The sequence below is a fragment of the Pinus tabuliformis genome, chromosome 7 (assembly GCF_031772625.1).
Source record: "Pinus tabuliformis cultivar Carrire ecotype Pingquan chromosome 7, CPIR1, whole genome shotgun sequence".
Lineage (NCBI taxonomy): Eukaryota > Viridiplantae > Streptophyta > Pinopsida > Pinales > Pinaceae > Pinus > Pinus tabuliformis.
In genome coordinates, this window is record NC_142293.1 from 1,983,459,030 (window position 1) to 1,983,479,667 (window position 20,638).

Here is a 20,638-nt window from a genome sequence, read left to right on the forward strand (position 1 = left end):
TGTTGCCATTAACTAGACATGCACAGGTACCCTTGCCGACACGAATTCCTTCCTCATAATGCAAACTGTTAGTTAAGATTTTGTTTAAGTTTGCCGGAGGGTTTATGCTCTTTCATTTTAATTTCTCCGCCACCTTTCTTCGGTTGGCGCAGATGGATCTTTACTGCCTGCTTGTTTCAGGCCATACCCTTTGGGTTTGAGTATATGAAGCCCGCCATATGTTCCCATCGTCTTCAGCAGTTTTTAAGTTGAACTCTCGGTTATTATTCCAGCTACCCAGTGGCTATCTTTGTAGTGAATTCTGGGAACATTGGTTTATTTGTAACACACTGTTATTTTTCCGGATATTTCTTTCGTCTTTCTTTATTGTTATTCCCCGTAAGGGTTTAGAGCGCAACATTATTTCTTATTTGATTAAGCACATTCTCTAGAATTCTTTCTTTGCTGTATATGATGTTGACGGGGGTTTGGAAGATGGCATACGCCGCTCTTCAATCCACCCTGAGAGCCCAGCCAGTGCTCACGCCTGCATCTAACCTCATAGATGTCTGGCAGACTCGGCGAGGGTTAAGAAAGTGACTTGCGGTCACACAGATTTAAAGTTTCATTATATGATGTTTTGTTATTGTTCGGTCATGGACTCTGTCTGTCATTTACAGCTTATTCACAATTATTTATTACCAATTATTTGGAAGTTGACTGTATACGATTCTAAGATGAATGTGAGAATGCCTATACGTTTATTTCATCGTCGTAACAGCATTTCTCTTTACTTGTTAAATGAAGGTTATTATCTTTCAGCACAGATGCTATTGCATGCGGCTCTAAGCTAGAGATTATTTGTTTACTGCTAAATTTATAAATGTTCTAAGCTCGACAATGTTAGTAGAACTGTTCATTTACATCTACAGCAGCTCCTATATTATTTTCCTTTCTTAGGATAGGTTCGAGCATGAGCCTAGGCTTACTATCTATCTTTTCGGTGGCCGTGAGGACCGCAACAGTGGTCTCAGGCCTCTGCCGACCGTAAAGATTTCTCCAGTCACAGCTTGTTTTGCTTTGGTCTTAACCTTCACGGCCGTACCCTGGCATTCATCAGGTCTTTATAAACTAAAGTCTCGACGGCTCTTTTCAGGTTACGCGTTACTTATAACGCAATTATTAAGGCTACAGAAGCCCTTCGAATATTATAATAGATGTTTAGAACTATTAATACTATTCCCTCAAGTTTTGTCCTTCGCCGAGTATTCGGCCCTGCATAACAAACCCCAGCCCTTCGGTTATCTCATTCTATTTTTACAAGAAGTCTTTCATGCCACGGTATGCCGAGTTGAGTAATTGTCCTATTTGTCTTATTGGCATACATTATTATATCAACTTCCTGTTTGCAGTTATTCTATTGCTTTAAATGTAGCTGCGGGGTTTCCATTTTCTACTGATATTACACAGTACTTATAAGTATTCTAATGTAACCCTTTGGTACAAACAATCGTAGAGTATTAAGGTTTCAGCTACTTACCTGGTTATCGCTTATTGAGACAGCTCTTCAGTACTCCTGCAAAATTCCTGTGTCAAGCTCGTTATCCTCCCAGCCTCGAGACTTGTCCTTCGGGACCTGAGTCTCCCCCCGAGCTTATGCTTACCGGATCCCAATCCTCAGTAAGACAGCACCTTATGTTTTGACTATCTGGTCTCTACCAGACTTAGTCCAAAACCAGGTATGTTTCTTGTTTCTTTCTTTTGTTTCTTTCTCCTTGTCTGTCACTACAGCACAACGTGAAAGAAACTCTTCACCCTTTCCTTTTTCCTGGAAATCCTTCCAGTTAAGGAAGGTGGTTATTTTCAGTTCCATTAACTGTTTTCCCTTTTGGGAAACTCAATGCTCTCCTGAGTAATTCTTTAATCATTGCTTTAATGCATCATTCAAATTAACAAATTATTTCTTTAAAGAAAATAAGTTCTCAATGTCATTCAGTTTTACCACAGTAAACTTTCAATAATTACATTTACGGGGTCATCACAGAGCGGATGTGGGGAAGAGTCGTGTAGTCTAAATGAGAGTTATTTTAATCTTCCACCTTCTTAGTACCACAAATATGACAAATTTTATCGTCCCACAGTGTTTGGAGTAGACCACCATCTCATCTCACTCCATGAGAGTTAGTTTCAATCCTAGCGATGTTCATTTTGTTCTTGGTGCTAGTCAACATAGAGAGATAATTCTAGTTATCGAGGGTGGGGTTGATCATCTCCTTATGGTACCTTTGCCTCTTTTTACACTCTAGCTCTTTAGCATCCCACATCTTGTCCTTAAAGCTAGAGGTAATAGTATCATTGATATTGTCCTTGCTTTCCATGTTGATTTCATCCTTAATCCCCCAAAGGTTGAGCCAAGAATGAGCATCCTAATGCCATCCAGGCTTCAAGTGAAGGTGGGGCTTTTGAATAAAGTTAGAAGCAATTTTTGGAAGCCTCTTGGATTCCATATTGTGAAACCTCTTCTTATACATCACACATCTAAACATAGCCACACTTTCAATGGAAAATAGAAAAACCTCAATCAAAAGATAAAATAAGAAATATATCTAAAAAATTATCATTATATTTTTAATAATTTAATATATTGTTAAAAAAAAAAATACTTATATTTATTTTACAAGTATTAAAAAAATATTTCTATATCACAGTAATTTTGATGAGTTAAAATATAAAAAATGTCTATGATTATATTTAATATTATAAAATTTAACATAATAATAATGTATAAACTTTAAACTTTAACGTCATAATAATAATGTGTAAAGTTTAGTTTATTTTTTATTTATGATAATATTAATGGTTTAAAATACACAAATATATATTAGAAATGTATTATATCGTCTTTTGTGTTTTATGATAGAGACTACTTGATACATAGAAATTTATTATATTTTTTTATGTTTTATGATAGAAAATATTTTGTATAAAATAATTATGTGTATTTATGTCTTTTCTAATTAATTAATTGTTATCACATATTTAAACATAGTTATATTTTCAATGCGAAACGGAGAAACCTCAATCAAAAAGATAAAATAAGTAGTATTTTTAGAAAATTATTATTATATTTTTAATAATTCAATATATTGTTTTAACAAAAAAATACCTATATTCATCTTACAAATATTAAAAGAAATATTTTTTATATCACAATAATTTTGATAAGTTAAAATATTAAAAATTTGTATGATTATATTTAATATTATAAATTTTAACATAATAATAGTGTATAAACTTTAAACTTTAGCATCATAATAATAATGTATAAAGTTTAATTTATTTTTAATTTATGATAATATTAATGGTTTAAAATACACAAATATATGTATTAGAAATGTATTATATCTTTTTTGTGTTTTATGATAGAGACTATTCGGAATAAGATAATATTATATTGGTTTAAAATACAAAAATATATAAGAAACGTATTATATCCTTTTTTGTGTTTTATGATAGAGACTACTTGGGGTAAGATAATATTATATATATAAATTTATTATATTTTTTAATGTTTTATGATAGGGAATATTTTGTATAAGATAATTTTGTGTATTTATGTGTTTTTTAATTAATTAATTGTTTTTATTTATAATGATTATTTTTTATAGTATGGTGATGGTTAATTGAGTTATTTTCTTTTATTAAAAAATAAAAAAATAAAAATAACATCTTTCTTATTGATCGAGCGAGGACAAGAGCACTAACTGGTAGGGTATGAACAACACGATTTGATGGGTCTGAAATCTTTCTCATTATAAGATAGATCTTTGAACATTTGAGATCGAACAAGAGGGAGGTAGGTCTTGTTAGAGTCGTTGTGCTTGCTCTTCAACACAGGAGATTGGTCAGAATCTGATAAAGCTATCATGCTCATTCGATTGATTGCTTGAGCTTGAGAGTAAGGGATTGTTTCATAAAGAAATTGAGCAAGCTTCGGAAGAAAATCGCTTGTCGGCTAAGGGGAAGATATCTTACTTCAAAAGCAGGGCTGACTGACCTCTCTAACAAGACTGGATACGATTGGAGATCTTGTTCAACCAGTTAGAATCTGAGATGAGTAAAAGGGACCTTCCCTTCTGATGATTCGAATTGCTTGAGCACTCGAGCAGATCAGGAAAGGTAAGATCAATATGTTTTTTTTTAAACATAATAAGATATTATCATATTTTTTTTTGGTAAATTTGGCACATCTTTATTTATCATCTATTTTCCAAAACTTTTTACATCTATTTGTTCGGGTAGTCACGTGCTCGGAGGAAACCAGGTGACCACCAGTCATCTTTAAATGTTTTCTAAAATTTAAATAAGTTTAGAGCAATCCATCCACTATTTCTATGTTGACTATCTCTACTGCTATCTCTAAAGATCAAAATAACATGTTTATTTTCATTATCATAATCAAAATAAAAGCATTCTGGTTCGCTTGGTAATTCCTCATCTGAGGATATTACAGGAGCTAGTGCCTTGGCACTGGATCCTAGCATCTCGCTTCTCTGTTCCATTTTCCACTTTATTTCTTTCAGGGTCTGTTCAATCCTTCCTAAGGCAAGATTGTTTCGGTATGTCTGGATCTGTATGGTCGATGTTTCCCTTAGAAGTTCAGCTCGAATTGGGTCCTTCTCCTTTTTGTCTTATTTTTTTTCAACTTCTTCCCCTTCCACGTGTTCGCAGTGTAGGGTCATTGTCCGGGCCACTACGTTTTTCATGATGCAATACTAGTGCATGGTTTGTTTGAACAGGGATTGTCTTCCATTGGTAGTCCAAGGGTTTGGAACGATTCTTTCCCATTCGTCCATAGGGATATCTCGGTACCTAAGATTCTCTCTTAGGTCTCTCTCCCAACTTGTTATCTGATCTCTCACTTCCTTTGTGTTTCCTTCCATGTAGGCATTGATAATTGTCATCATTTGTTCTCGCTCTATCTTCCGGCATCTTTTCTTTGTTTGACCACTTGATCATTATTCCTTCTTAGCTACCCTTTTTCCCCTCCTGGGAGCCATTCTACTTGTAACTTGGCGATTGTTACCTGTAGTCTTGTGCTCTTTGAGCTGTTCTAAGTGCCTTCCCTGCTCTGATACTAAATCTATCACAAAATTAAAGCATATGTCACACATATTATTTTAGTTTAAAAAAATTTCCTCGGTTTCTTTCTCCTTCTTCCTTCTTGAACTTCCTTCCTTCCGATTTCCTTCTAGTCTACGTTTAGCTCCATCTCTTTTATTCCCAGGGTCAGAAGGTATCGATAGGTTCTTCTCTTATCCCATCCCACACAAAAGTTCAACTCCTGCCTTTTTATCTCCTCACTCACAGGGACTCACCCTTAGGTAATGGATGATGAAAGAAGTATCCCCTGGACCTGGGTTTCTTAGGATTTTTTATAGGAGTTCTTCTGGTTGCGCTCCCACCCGTACCCCTAGATTGCAATGCCTCCACACTGGAAATCGAGAATTTCCTTTCCTAGCTTTCTTCTCGCGGGTCTTCAGGCACTCAGCCTTTCATACCTATGGGACTAGCTATGACCCAGATTCTAAAGGGGGAACTGTTGAATTTTATCTCAGGGTGGCCCTTGCTCTCATAGGTTTCTATGCCTTTCCTCTCTCTCTCTCTGTCCTTGGTAGATGTAATCTCTTCGGGACTATTTCCCCCCATTCCACTGGTACTACTAGAGGAATTGATATGAAAATGCTAGAGTTGATTACAAAACCAATTTACTAGAGTCCTACTTCTCAAACATACAAAGCTATCAAAAGTTAGAGCCAGGGGTATTACATACCGGCTTGCCAAGCTTCTCCTTTCTTCCGCCTTCTACGTCTTCTCACTTCCTCCACTTCCTTTCATGTCACCTCTCCTCATCTTCTTCTGCATGCATAATGTCTCTTTCCTATTTTCATTGAGATTTATCTCTTTTTTGTTCCCGGCATTTGTCTTTACCACCAGCTATCTTGTTTTATTCTCGGCACGGATCCCTTCCTTCCTGTCTCGGGATGTTGCCCTCTTGTACTATCTACCGTTGTATTTCCTTAATTTCTTTCCTATCCTAGTTTATCTTGTTGTAGTGATTCTGGCTCTGTTTTGCCGCTTGTCTTTATTTCTCTAGCAGCCTTCCTTTTTTCTGTCCTGCCCTTTCCTCTGACATTCCTTTTTGGCTCCTCCCCCGTACTCTCAGGGGGTATACCTCCTCTGCCCTGCTCCGTCATCCTTCCGATCACCTATCTACTCCTAACCTATTCCTCTCCTGTCCTTTCCTGCATCTATCCTTTTCACTCTCCGTTCTGGCCATCTCTCTTCAATTTCTCTAGATTTTCACTCATATTCCTATCTTTTTCTATAAGTAGTATCAGGTGTGCCATTTCCTCCTTCTGGTTTAGCTCTGCCCCACTTACATCCAGCTGCTAGTCTCCATTCCTGCATCCCCAATTCGCTAGGCAGTCTGTTGGTTCATTTCCTCTTCTTCTCATATGGGTTGGTAGTGTGTATGTTATCCTTCTCAACGATTTGCTTATCTCCTTGACTATCCATGCGGTCTGTGAGCTGCGACTCAGCTTTTCTGCTGGTGTTCCACTCTGTAGCTATTTAATTATGTCTATAACTAGCTTTGAATATCCTTCTACCTGGAGTTTCTGGTACGCCTCTCGTATTGCTATTTCCATCCCCCTTTTTAGCGCATGGAATTCTACTTCGTTATTCGATGCAATGCCAAAGTTCATCGCATATACCCTTAGCGTTCTTCCCCCGTCATCGCTAAATATTCCCCTAATGCATGCCTCCCGTAGGATTCCTTTTGTGGCTCCATCGAAATTCAACTTTATGAATCCCTACTGAGGGTTCCGGTACTGATTTTTGTCCTCTACTTATTTGGCCTGGTGCTTCCTTGCAGCTATATCTATTTTTCTTAGTTTTAGTTGTAGACGGTTCAGAATTCGTGTCTTTGTTTGGTCCGCTTTCTAGTCTTCGTCATTCCACTTCTCTATAATTATGGTCTCTCTTATGTTATGGATGGTTTGGTTCCATATATCATTTGTTGCTCTGCCATCTTCCTTAAAAATCAATAGGTTACTTTCTTTCCATATATTCCACAGGATGAACCCTACGTATAGATTCCAAGCTCTGTTTAGGACTGCATTTTGGTAAAGTTTACTCCATTTTTCTATCGTTAATTTCATACTGTTTATGTCTTGGTAATTAATTTCTAAGAGTTGCTGGTGGTGTCGCCACAAGATGCTGCTTACTTGGCAGGTGTTAGTCAGGTATTCCATCATTTCTTCTTGTTCCTGGCATAACACATAGCGTGAGGGTCCTCACGTTCCCTTCCTTCACAGCTAGTCCCATGTTAGAGCTCTCACATGGGTCATAATCCAGGTAAACAAAGCTATCTTTGGCCAGGTTTTCATTTCCCAAATTCTGTCCCATTTTTTCCTTTCAGGGTTGCTAGTATTACGTACTTTTATGTAGTATCCTTCTGCTATCGTGAACATCCCTTTAATTCTTTTTCCCCATCTTATGAAGTCCATCCCTTCTTTGACCACTATTCTTCTTGTCACCATCTGCTTTTCGTAGTTTGCCCATTGTTCTGTTTCTAGTGCTTCTTGCAAGTCTTCCTTTTTTTTCCATTTTCTCTAGTATCTGTCCATTTTAGGGAGCCAACAGTTCAGGACTCCGTCTTTGTCCATTTGGGTGGTGAACTGGTGAATTTCTTGAAGTTGAGGTTGCTGACGAAGCTTTTTGTTTGCCATGTCTCATCCCATAAGTTCGCTTTGTCCCCCTCCCTTATTTCCCAATAGCTATGTTCTCTTATCATGTCCCTATTTGATTTTGCGAGGTTCCATATTGTAGAGCCTTTCTTTTTTGATTGGGTTCTCCTTCTGAAGATTTGGCCATCTCGTATTTTTTCTCCCACAGTTTTTTCCACAAATCTCTCCTCCTTGTATCCATCTCCACCCACAATTTTTCCCCCATTACCTCGTTTAGGATATATGGGTCTCGCATCCCTAGTGCTCCTTCTGTTAATGTTTTACTTAGCCATTTCCAGCATAATAGCACCCACGTTTTAGTTTTGCTCGTCCCTTGCCATAGGAATTTTTTGAAAATATCCACCATTTTTTGACATATTGTTTTTGGTATAGCTTGGCTAGTCAACTGGTAGATTGGGATGGATTCGAGAACCGATTTGAGAAGGATGATGTGGCTGAGGGTGTTCAGAGCCGTGAAAGTCTAGTTGTCCATTCGTTTCTATATCTTTCCCATCAAGCCTCCCTAGTTAGCAATTATAGTTTGCTTTTGACATAGTTTAATGCCTAGGTATTTAGTGGGGAATTTCCCTACTCTATATCCCATGGTTCTTGCCAAGAATAATTGGGAAGTCATTTGAGTGTTGACGAAGTAAATTGCCGATTTTTCTTTCTTTATCTCAGTACCTGTTGCTCTTGTAAATTCGCCAAGGATTTCCATTAATTGCTTTACTTCTTTGAGGTTTGCCTATCCATACAACATGACATCATCCAAAAATTGTTGATGGGTTAGGAGTAGTTCATCTCCCCACAGTTTGAGTCCCTTTAGTTGTCCACTATTCACTTTAGCTTTTATCATTCTTCCTAGACCATCAGGAGCTATGATGAACAGAAACAGGGATAATGGATCACCCTGCGTGAGTCCTCTAGACGGGTTAAAGGCTTCTGAAGGTGTCCCGTTTAGCAGTGCGGACATAACTGGAGTAGTTATCATGGAAATTACCCACTCTATCCATTTGTCATCAAAGCCACAAGATTTCAGGATTTTCTGGACATATTCCAAGCTTAGCCTATCATATGCTTTAGATAAGTCTAGTTTGATCATCATCCCCTTGTGTTTGGAGTTCCTCAGTAAATGGATTTCTTCTTGAGCTACTATAATTCTATGCGCTAGTTGTCTCCCTTTGATAAACCCAGCCTGTTCCTATGAAATCAGCTCTCGTAGTATAGATTTTATTCTATTCACCATTATAGTAGCTAAGATTTTGTAAATTACATTACAAAGTGTTATCGATCTGAATCCTTGTCGTTCCTCAGCCTTTTCCATCTTCAGAATCAAGGCGAGGAAGGTAGCATTCAAAGTTGGGTGCATTATTTTCGTGCATCTAGATTCTTCCACTACATTTACAATATCTTGACTCATGAAGCTCCATGTGGCTTGGAAGAATTCCTAGGTATATCCATCCAGTCCTGGTTCTTATTCTTTGCCATTGCCTTCACTGTCTCTTCTACTTCTGTTTCTGTTATAACCCTTACGAGTGCCATGTTCTATTCTCTATTCACCATTTCGGGTATATATTGGCTTATTTTAGCTATATCTGCCTCTCTATTGTTTTGTGTTTCGGTCAAGATTCCTTTGAAGTGTTGTACCAGTAGGTTCTCCATTTCCTCTTTTTGAGTTAACCCGTTGCCTTGGCTATCCTTTAGAGAGAATATTCTGTTTTTTTCTTTGTGCTGTTGCATAGCCTTATGGAAGAATTTTGTATTTCTCTCCCCCTCTTTCAGCCATTGTATTCTATATTTTTGTCTCCACAAGATTTCCTCTTGTTTTCTTCTTTCCTCCAACCTGTTTAGTACCATTCCTTCTTCCTCTGCTAATTCTTCAGTTCTCCCATCTTCTATGATTTTCTGTTGGATTCTTTTCATTTCTATCTGAAGCTTTTCTTGGTCCTCTTGAATATTTCCAAATTCCTCTCTATTCCACTTCTTTATTTTACCTTTGAGATCTTTTAATCTTAGCTGTAAAGTGTGCATTTTGTTTCTTCTGTTTATTCTAGTCTCATTCTCCTTCCACCAATTTTTCATTTTTTCTATGAAGGTTGGATCTCTCAATCAAAATGCCTTGAACATGAAGGGTCTATTCTAATTCTGTTGGTTCATGGCGATTTCCAACTTTATGGGCCAATGATCGGACCCCTGGTAATTTAGGATTGTTGCTTCGTAGAAAATGTCCTTCCCTATGAAATCTTCTATTGTAAGGAACCTGTCAAGCCTGGAAGCTATTTTCTTGCTTCCTCCTCTATGGTTGTTCCAAGTGTATTTGCCATTAATTGTGTGGATTTCTATCATCTTCAGTTCTGATTCTATGTCCCTGAATCTTTTCATGTCTAGTTCTTGTCTTTGCAGTCCTCCTTTCTTTTCACCTTTTGAGGTTGTCATATTAAAGTCTCCAGCTATCAGCCACAACTTTTATTTGTGCAGGTTTCCTAGCTATTGCAGTTGAAGGAGGAAGCTTCCTCTTTCCACCGGTATATGTGGTCCATATACTGCCGAAACCAAGAACCATTCTCTATGGCCTATAAGTCGGAACCTCCCGATGAGTATCCTTTTCATTCCTATCCAGTAATCTACTGTGACTTCTGCAGGGTTCCATAAAACTACAATCCCCCCCGCACTACCTATTGTACCAATTATCATACATTCATATGTAGGTTTGATTTTGTTTAAGATTTCCTCAATTTTCCTCCCTGCTCTTTTTGTTTCCTGTAACAACATTATTTGGGGTCTTTCTCTTTTTATCGTTTCTTCTAGGTATCTCTATTTACATTGTTTTTTTATGTCCTCGTATATTTTAGGATGTAATTATCCTTGGGTGGTTGTGTTTGTTTTATGGAATGTCGTTGAGAGCGGAACTACTCTTCCAGTATTCACTAACATTTCCCCCATAATTTGTATCGATTCCTGAATATTTTGTCTCCCTATTTTTTTCCTCCTTTTGCTTTACATTGTTGATCTTGATTATTTTTTGGTTGGATGCCTAATTGTTCAACCATTTTTGTCTTTCCTCGTTCTTGTTTTTCTTTGTATTTTTGGAAGGTTTCTCTATATTTTGTTTCCTCCTCTGGGATGAACCTTTCATCCAAGTGTCTCCATTGATCTAGAAGTTTCCTCAGGATTTCTTCTTCTATCGTGGGATCTTCCCCTCTGCTGATATCAATTTCCATTACTTCATTTTCCATTCTCTCTCCCTTTTCCTTTCCTTCCTTATCCGTTGATTCACTTTCGGTTTTTCTCTTAGTATGTTTTGTGGCTTGGCTTGTGCTTCCCTCCTGTTCTTTCTCCTCCTAATAGTCCATTATCGGAGTTTCTTTATCTTCTTCTTCTTCTTGTGGAACTTCAAATCTGTTTGACTTATTTGGTTTGGTTTGTTGTTACTTTTTCCTTCCTTTGGGTTTTCCTTTCTAAGTCTTTTTTTGTTTTTTATCTCCTAAAATCCTTCTTTATCTTCTTGATTTTTCCTCTATTGCTTGTTTCTCTGTTCTTCCTCTTCTGTGCTAAGAGGGAATTCTTTGAAAAGACGTCCATATTCATGACACCTTCTGCATCTGAATGGGATATGCTCGTAGTCCAAAGTTTGTTGCCATACCTCATCAGGGTATTCTAGCTTGACTGCCTCAGGATCAGATCAGCTATGTTCATATAGACATAGATTCTTGCATATGAAGTGTATCTTCCCTTCTTTGTTGATTCAGCTATTTTAACAAATCTTCCTATGGTATTTCCTATTCCCTCTAGGATCTATGGATCCCAAAAATCCATTGGTAATTCGAACAGTCTTACCCAAGCCGAGGCTGCTAGGAATTTTTCTTTATCAGGGTTATAACATTCCTCCGAGTACCTCATGAACAGTCCTGCATTATAATGGAAATAGGGACCATTTTCAAACACTCATTCTTTATCTTGTAGGTTTGAGAAAATTACCATAAAGAAGCCTCTTGCTTCAAGCTTTAGCTCTTTGTGGCCTCGGGGTTGCCATTTTTGCTGGATCCATCTCGTGAGGTCCTTTTCCGATGGCCAAACTCCAATAAACTTGCATATTATTTCATGGTCCTTCATGTAGCTTCGATAGCGCTCTAGTTTATTCATTGGAATAATGAATATCAGTTTTGCCACTGCACACTGTAAGGACTTGCGTCTGTTGCTTGCCTGCCATCTTGCTCTGAGAACAAGTCATTGTATCTTTGTCTCTTCGTCTTGATTGTTGTTGCTCGGTCCTTCTCCTACCACTGTGTCTCTATAGGAGGGGATCTCTCCCCTCCTGTCTTCCTCTGTCATTGCTATAATCTCTTGGTTTCAGTGCCTCTTTCTAACTGCAATTTGTGGTTTTCCATGCCGCCTACCTCATGGCCAATTAACCATTAGGGTTTCAGAGCTCCAAAAAACCTTTCGACTTTGTGATTTTTCAATAAGGAGAACTCAATAATATATTATCATATTAATAAAATTGATTTGTATGATAAATTTAAATAGTGATACCGATAATAAAACACGAAAAGTATGATTTGAATTATTTATTATATTAATAAATTTTATTGGTTTGAAAGTGCATAATTTTATAATACTAATATAACTCTAAAATATTAATAAAATTCTGAAATGTGATCATTTAATTTATTTTACAAATTTTATTATAATTATTTTATTAATTCAATAAAATTATTAATAAAAATTTCTTTTTAGTTACTCTCCAATATGATAATTTAAAATACTTTAAAATTAAATTTAAATTAAATTTTTTTATTCAAATTTTAATTAAAAAAAATTATTTTACATATATAATTTAAATTATTTTATTAAAATTTTAATTAAAAAAATATTATATATATAGATATAAATATAAATATAAATATAGATATAGATATAGATATAGATATAGATATAAATATAGATATAACATTCAAATTAGTTTTTAACAATTAATTTCTTTTATGCTAATTTGAAATGAACATGTAACACTTAAATATATTAAATATTAAATGAAATTAAATTACTAAAATGCATATTGAGAAAACTGAAATGAAGAGAAATAAACATTATGAACTCCCAACAGAGGACCACCTAAAATTAAGGGATACAGGCCATACTTATCTCAATATTTACCATACAAGAAATATCGAGAGAATTCAAGATCCCATTGAAAGTTAACGAGTGGCGGAAGGCATACCTAATGTTCCATCCAAATATTTCTACATAGATGTAACACATGACATGTATCAGTAAGAATTGTCTCACCTTAATATCACTACGATTGGGTAAAACCTACAACAATTTTCACATTTAAATGTATAGCTGTCTTGATGAATACCTTCTCAATAATGTATCATCATATTTAATTTAAAATAACTTTAATTTTCACACATTTCATTCTCTACCCAATTTCAACTTACAACAAAATTGTTCGAAGTTATTTTAGCTCGAGGGTAAACTATTTGAGTTAGGGAAGGATCGTTGTCTCAAGCACATTGCACTATTTATTACAAATAAGAAGATTTGAAACCTTGATTTCATATTGCAAAAAAACATTACAGAATGGGCGAATAAAATACTGAAATTAACAATAGACACTCTACTACAAAATTGCTGGTGTGGGAATAACAATGGCAGTGTTGTCAATTGACATCTTATCCAAACACGTTATCTTTTTAGCATTTTTATAATTATGCTTGAGCATGAACATTATAGATTTTATCTCATGTTTCAAATTACAAAGGAAGTAGAGATAAAGTTATTGGATCAACTTTAAGCACAATGAAATAGTAATAAAATATAAAGAAAATGATTTTCACATAAGTTAACATGCAAGTTTGTTAATTAACTTTGCCATAGGTTGAGAAATTGTAATAAAAAAGGATAATAACAATAGCAAGAAGTCAATAAGAATTCTATAATAAAATATGACTTAAATTAATAATTATAAATGAAGTACAATTTTAACTAGAGAACCTTTAATATGGGAGGGTTTAAAATTATAAAAAGTAGAAGGAACATATTTCTTATTATATAGTGTGAATTTATATATATATATATATATATATATATATATATATATATATATATAAAAGATATAAATATTTTGGGGTTTTTAAAATTAAGCATAGGTGGGGAGGGGCTAAGTATTAGGACTATATATTCTAGGCACAAGTTCAATTAGTTATCTTGGGGTTTTAATTAAGTATTTAGTGCAAAGAAGATGTATTTATTTGTGTTGAAGATAGCATATCCTTGACTCTTCCATATTGATTTACGACATATATTTGGTCATCAATTTGGTTTTTGTCAAAATTGAGAAATTTTTCAAAACCATGAAAATGTACCTAATAGAAGGAGTCTATAATTAATTCCCATTAGAGGTAGCATAATATGTCAATTGCGTTCACTAAAAACATTACTAGAAAGCAATCATTATTTTACAAAAAGGAATCATAGAATATTGAAGCATAAGGTTATATAAAGGAATGTTTGTCTAATAGTTATAGTTTTCATTTATATTATTATCATCCTATACCTCTATGCCTACATTTTTGTCTATGTGCAACATTGTATAAGGTATTATTTTTCATTAAATGAATGGGATTATATACATGTTTTCCTAGTGCTCGTATTGAAGGTCTTGAATTAAACCCTCAAACAAACTCATTGATCAATACTTATACAATGGTTAATTAAGTGGAATTTCATGAATTTCAATTCTCATTTGAGTAGACACTCCCATGAATTCATCCATAATTATGATTGCTCTACTATTTGTTTGAGAATGGTTAATACTTGCATCCTTTTCCCCAATCACAACACCTTCACATGATCAAGAAATTTGTAGCTATTCTCAAGAATCATTAGTATTAGGAGGTACCTATGGTGGATTCCTATAGAGTGCTAAAAATATCTAGCATAGTTACCATCCTTTACATAACATGCTTTTTTAAAGGTGCATGCTTGATTTCAAAACTTTCTTGGATATTCCACTTGAAAAATTCATCACAATATATTACATAAAATTACTAAAGTATTTACTATGTATGTTGACTCCCTTTAGCTCTTAGACTCTTTAATTACTTCTTTTATGCTAGAATACAAAAAATATGAAATATTAATAAATACAGACACCATATATAATAGGTACAATTTTTTCCCTCGGAAATCCTTATAAGAGAAATCCCAACTTGAAGGTGAGCTTACTCTACTCTCGTTTATTTGTATAGAAATATACACATACAAAATAAGAGATACTCTTTATGGAGTTACCTAAGACTTGTGGATTGTAATGCTACTATAACACATTAACCCACTATACTCTTCTCTCAAAATTCCCACTACTATTTATTTACTCAGCTACAAAACAAACCATAAAAGCATAGAATGGAACTCTTACTCCTCTTAGGAGGTTGATATTTAACATAACTCGATAACCAACTAGGGCTAAGATATGACTCCCTCTACCACTAAATAGAGTTGTGATTTTGGACATTATAGATACTTCTCAAAATCTCACACATATCTATCCCAATATCCATGAGTAATGAGGGTTTATGTGACATTCTCTTATACCATGGAGATAAACATGGTAGCTCAACTTGTAGGAGGTTTAAATTTTGGTACAAAATCTTTTTTTCATAGTTCTCACACCATTGGAAATATATTTGAGCGTGGAACAACATTGTAGTGTTTATTACAAACAATAACTATTTTTACCCCATAGACCATAATTTTATTCCTCAAAATTTTTCTACAAGGTTTCACACCCTAATTCCCCAAATTTGCACCTCTTGTTACAGATGCCCTTGCAACATAATTCCTTTGATTTTTCCACTCTCAAAGCATTGACATAGATGATAAAAATATAATGATCCAATATGGAACAATATTGGTTGGCGTTATCATGTGTTTCTAAGGGAGGAAGATCATGGGACGATAATATAATATTTCATAGGATAAATCATCATGTAAAGGAGGATAAGTGTTGGGATGTACAGTGTATATGGAGTACATACTTCCATTATAATTTATTTGAGAAATACTAATCACTAGTAATGAAATACGACCTAGTTATATTTATGCAAGGGATAGCACAATTGCTAACTAAATTTTGATGAACGATGACATTCTAACTTTTATTGAGTCCATATTATCAATACCTCGATCAAGGATTTAAAACTAATTCAACAACAAATATATGGTCTTTGAAACTTCTAATGAGGCCTCAATTAAGGTTTAATCATCCACTAATCCATCAACTAATCCTCTATCTCATGAAAATTACTCAATTTCATTTTCATGTTGTATTTTTAGTTTATTTATTTTCTAAAACTTGGAGACAATTTCTTTTGTAGTTTTGAATGAACAAAATCAATATCTTAAAAGTTACCAAACCAAAAATGGAAAAGAATATTTGAGATATTCATGGATATTTATTTTTTCAATTTAAATATCTCCTTCTATTAATAGTAGTGAAACAAAAATTACAAAATTATAAATCGTGAGGAACCTTGTCACATAAGTAACCCATCCCTATTGGACATTCACAAAACTTCCCACACTCGAAAATTGTGCTTTTTCATTCAACCATATTAACATGAAATAAGGTTTCAACTACAAACATAAAAAAATAATATCTAAAGCACAACATGAAACTATGGGTATGAGATAGTCAAGGTCTTCCCGATTTTTATGGGTGTGCAAAAGAAAGCCAAAATACAAGAATAAAGACATAATTAAACAATACCAATGATCCAAACTTATGAAGGGAATGAAATGAAATATATATTTATAACAAAAAATAGAGAAAGTAAAACTTAACTTTTACTAATAATTATAATTAGCTAGAAATGTAAAAAAACAAACTATAAAAAACTCGCTCTCTGAGGATATATGTGAAAACTACACCAATTTTCCAAATCCCATTACAATGAGGTCAAAATAAATTTTCAACATAGATAAAAAATTAGGAAACCATAAACATCTAAAAACTTGAGCTTAGGAGATGAAATGCCAAAAGGTTTGTGGGCCCCAATGGGGTTAGTTGGTATTCCAAATTCTTGGGGGTCATAAATTTTGCATATGGTCTTCATTTGGAACATTTGGTAACCCATTAGAAAGGTATAAACAAGAATTACACATTTCAATTGGTCTAAGAAAATATCCTACTATTCTCACTTGGGCCCCACCACATCAAAAAAATGTTGTTTAGGGCCTCAAAATGGCCTTAGAATTTCATGATCTTAAAAAACTATAGAACTTCCAAGATGGGGAATTATGCTTTGAGATAATGGAATAAAAAGGTGGCCACCAATATCCACCTGGATCAACTAAACTGTGGATATCACTGCAAGGATGGCCATACAATAACCCTCTCTTTTCACTACACCTAGGATTATCAACTTGTGTGTGATAGCCAAGCTAGTGGAATGATGAAGAGGGTGGTCAGCAATTATAAATGGGTTATCCTAAGAGAATTTGTAACCCTAGATCCACCTCCATCATCATCACATTCCTCGCTACCTATTCAACTATATATTATTATGGTAAGCCCAAAGATTCCTTTAAAAAATGCTTCATTTTTTTCTTATGAGTGTGAGAGCTACATATTTAACTCAGTGAGTTATAATACTTCCAAGGTTATTTGTTATACCATGATGGCCTTCATGTGTTAATATATTTCAACAAGTATAAAAAATATATTCTCCCTAGCTTATCTTAGGTCATGCACCTTGTCCTTAGACTTAATGAGCAGTTCCTCCTTACACATTGGTTCACATAACTAATGCTCTGCCTCCATTATCTTGTCCATGGAATCTTTAACTTCTTCTAAGAACTAAAAGAGAAACTAATCATGGGCTTGATCCATGTCATGTTTAGTGTGGGATACAAGCCTTGACCCCATTAGTCTCTTATGATCCCAAAATTTTAGGAGCCACAATTAGATTCTTCCCCTTAACATTGTGATTCCTAGTTGGAGGCATGACGCTAAAGTACTCATCTCCAAAAAAAATATTTTTCAATTCCTCTATCCATTGTAATATTTCTTTGCAATTATTGTAGCTATTATGGAAGCTCCAAGGAGTATGGATGATGTTGAACAACCACTATGAGGCATGTTGTGCCTAGTTTACCACTTGAATGTCATTTCGTGTGAGTTTGGTTGTTTTTGTTCAATTACCCTGTCCATGGGAGATACTCATGGATGTTACTATTCAAAAGGGAATTTCTATCTTTTAAGTTTATATAAAGAAGTGAAAGAAATTCATTATGAACACAATGATAATATATAAAGTGTAATTCAAATATTAGTTATCTATTTTCAAATTTTATACAAAACGTAAAAGTTAGAAAAGAAAAAAATAATAATACATCGACAAAATAGTATTCTTTGAAGATCATGCTTTTATAACATTGTTTTAAAAAATTATACATTTAAGAGTGAAATATTTGTTAATAACAAAACCAATTTGTTATCTTCTTAATTTGCAATGAAACACATGTAATAAAAACAAATTTGACATATTAAATGAAATTAGCAATCTCGGAAAAATGTCATTTCAAAAATCACATAATTCCTTCAGAATTATCAATTTTGTAATACATGTTAAAAGACATTAGATTTTTTCAAAAACATATAATTGGTATGATAACATAATTCCTTATAAATGGTACTTTTATTTGAGAACAAAGTTTTGAAAATGTATACATGTTTCAAATATTTCAATTTTTTTTGTAACTTATTATATTAATGTTGAACCCAAAAAAAAGATACAATTAGACCATTTTCTTGCAAGATTCCCAAATAGTTTTGCACACATATACAAAACACATAATAGACTAAGGTAATTACTCTCATTCCCTCTTCTAAAGATAAACTATCTTAATATATATATATATATATATATATATATATATATATATATATATATATATATATATATATATATATATATATATATATATATATATATATATATATATGGTTTATTTCCAATGTTGTATGGAAAACATATACATAAAGCATATCATAATGATGGGACGTCGAGTGGATGTAGAGAGACATTAGCTTCCTAAAATAGAATCCACTATCGACATTATGATACAGGTGTTGTCCTTGATGGCAACTCACTTAGATGACAGATCATAGTGCAACACGTCAATAGTAAAGAATTAATGATCATACTGCAAAGAATGAATAAAAAGAGGTATACACAGGTTCACCTTGACAAAGGAGCATATACACGTAGGTTACCAAACCAAAAGGAGCATATAACATACACACACACTTTCACAGAAGCAAAAGCATTTATATCTTGGAAAAATAAGTTTTGGTCCAAGGTATTTGGTCCATGGTATTTTGATCCATGGTATTGGTCCAAGGTATCTGGTCCAAGGTATTGACCCTAGGTATTTGGTCCAAGGTATTAGTACTAAGTGGTTTTGGTCCATGGTATTAAGAAAGGCCTAAAAATATAAAAGAGGGAGAAGATCATTAGGCGAAGGGTGCAAGGATTGAATATCTGATGAAGTGGAAGATCTAGTATGTAGGTGATGGGTTTGTGATGCTTTGCTAAGGATGCACCTATGTGGCGAATGAAGGTTAATGGACAGGGATCATGAAGACTAAAATGCATTATCATTATATGGTATGATAATGAATAGTTCAGATCTGAATATTGACGAATGCTTTATCCATTATGTATGATGATCTGGGTATGTCTGAAGTAGAAAATTGTAGTGAAGGTATAAGTAATTATTTTGAGATCTGTACGTTGGTTCCCTTTGGTAAAAGCGTGTATACACACTAGTTCGACACAACAAAGTAGCGTATAACTTATGAACTTGATGGTTGAGGTATCAATTGCTTCTGATTGGTGTTACAGAGATTTGGGTTCTGCTCTGTGTTCTGGTGACGATGTTTTGTTGACTGTTTTCTGAAAGTTCAAATAGATTGAGTGATTCAATTGTGTGTGATTCAGAGATTGATGATTGGTTAATGCAATGGTTGTATTACATTGGTGATTTATTTTGAGCTTCAATGTTGTTGATGGGTCCAGTACGAAAATTGAATGAAACGTGGCCTTCAGATTGTGGTGTTGTGTTCCAGGAGTATCCAGTATGGAAATTTATGAAACATGGCCTTCAGATTGTGGTGTTGTGTTCCAAGAGTATCCGGTCTGGAAATTTATGAAACATGGTCCCTAGAGGAAGAGAGAAGGTCGTAGCCTTCTGTAGGTCAGCGCCTACATACTGGTAAACATTTTGGCTAGTACAAGATCTAGGGGGTTGGAGCTCCCTTCCAATGGTAGCTGGAAAAAGAGAGAGGGTTGTAGCCCTCTGTAGGCCTATGCCTACGTACTAGTAAATATATCAGCTAGTATAAGAGCTAGGGGATTGTATCTCCCTTCTATTAGAAGTTGGAGAACGAGAGAAGGTTGTAGCCTTCTGCAGGTGGGTGCGTGCATACTGGTATGAGTCTGTGCCGGTACAAGATTGTAAACAAATTTTTCTTATATTAAAAGAAGACAACAATAGGTAAATTTTGTCCCGCATTGGGTTTTCACCTTAAATCATGGTGTTCATGTGTGTTTCTTATGTGTGATGGTTTGTTATGTTTTAACTACACCTAGTTACTATTTTTATGGTTATTGAAGTTCTGAGCACTGATTAAAGATCAAAATATGATGAATTAATTGAATCATAAGTTTGTTGGATATACGCTAGTTTCCTTAAAACACAGTTGCATGTACACGTGAGTTCCATTAACTGAAGTAGCATATGTAAATCTAATTATGGAAATGAAAAGTTATTGACTTGCTAATAGTGATTCCCCCCCC

At 34.5% G+C, this 20,638-nt stretch overlaps 1 pseudogene; it reads left to right on the plus strand.

Moving 5' to 3' along the window:
- The first annotated feature begins 635 nt into the window (after positions 1-635).
- LOC149256424 (uncharacterized) overlaps positions 636-20,638 on the plus strand; it is a 50,124-nt pseudogene continuing 30,121 nt past the window's right edge.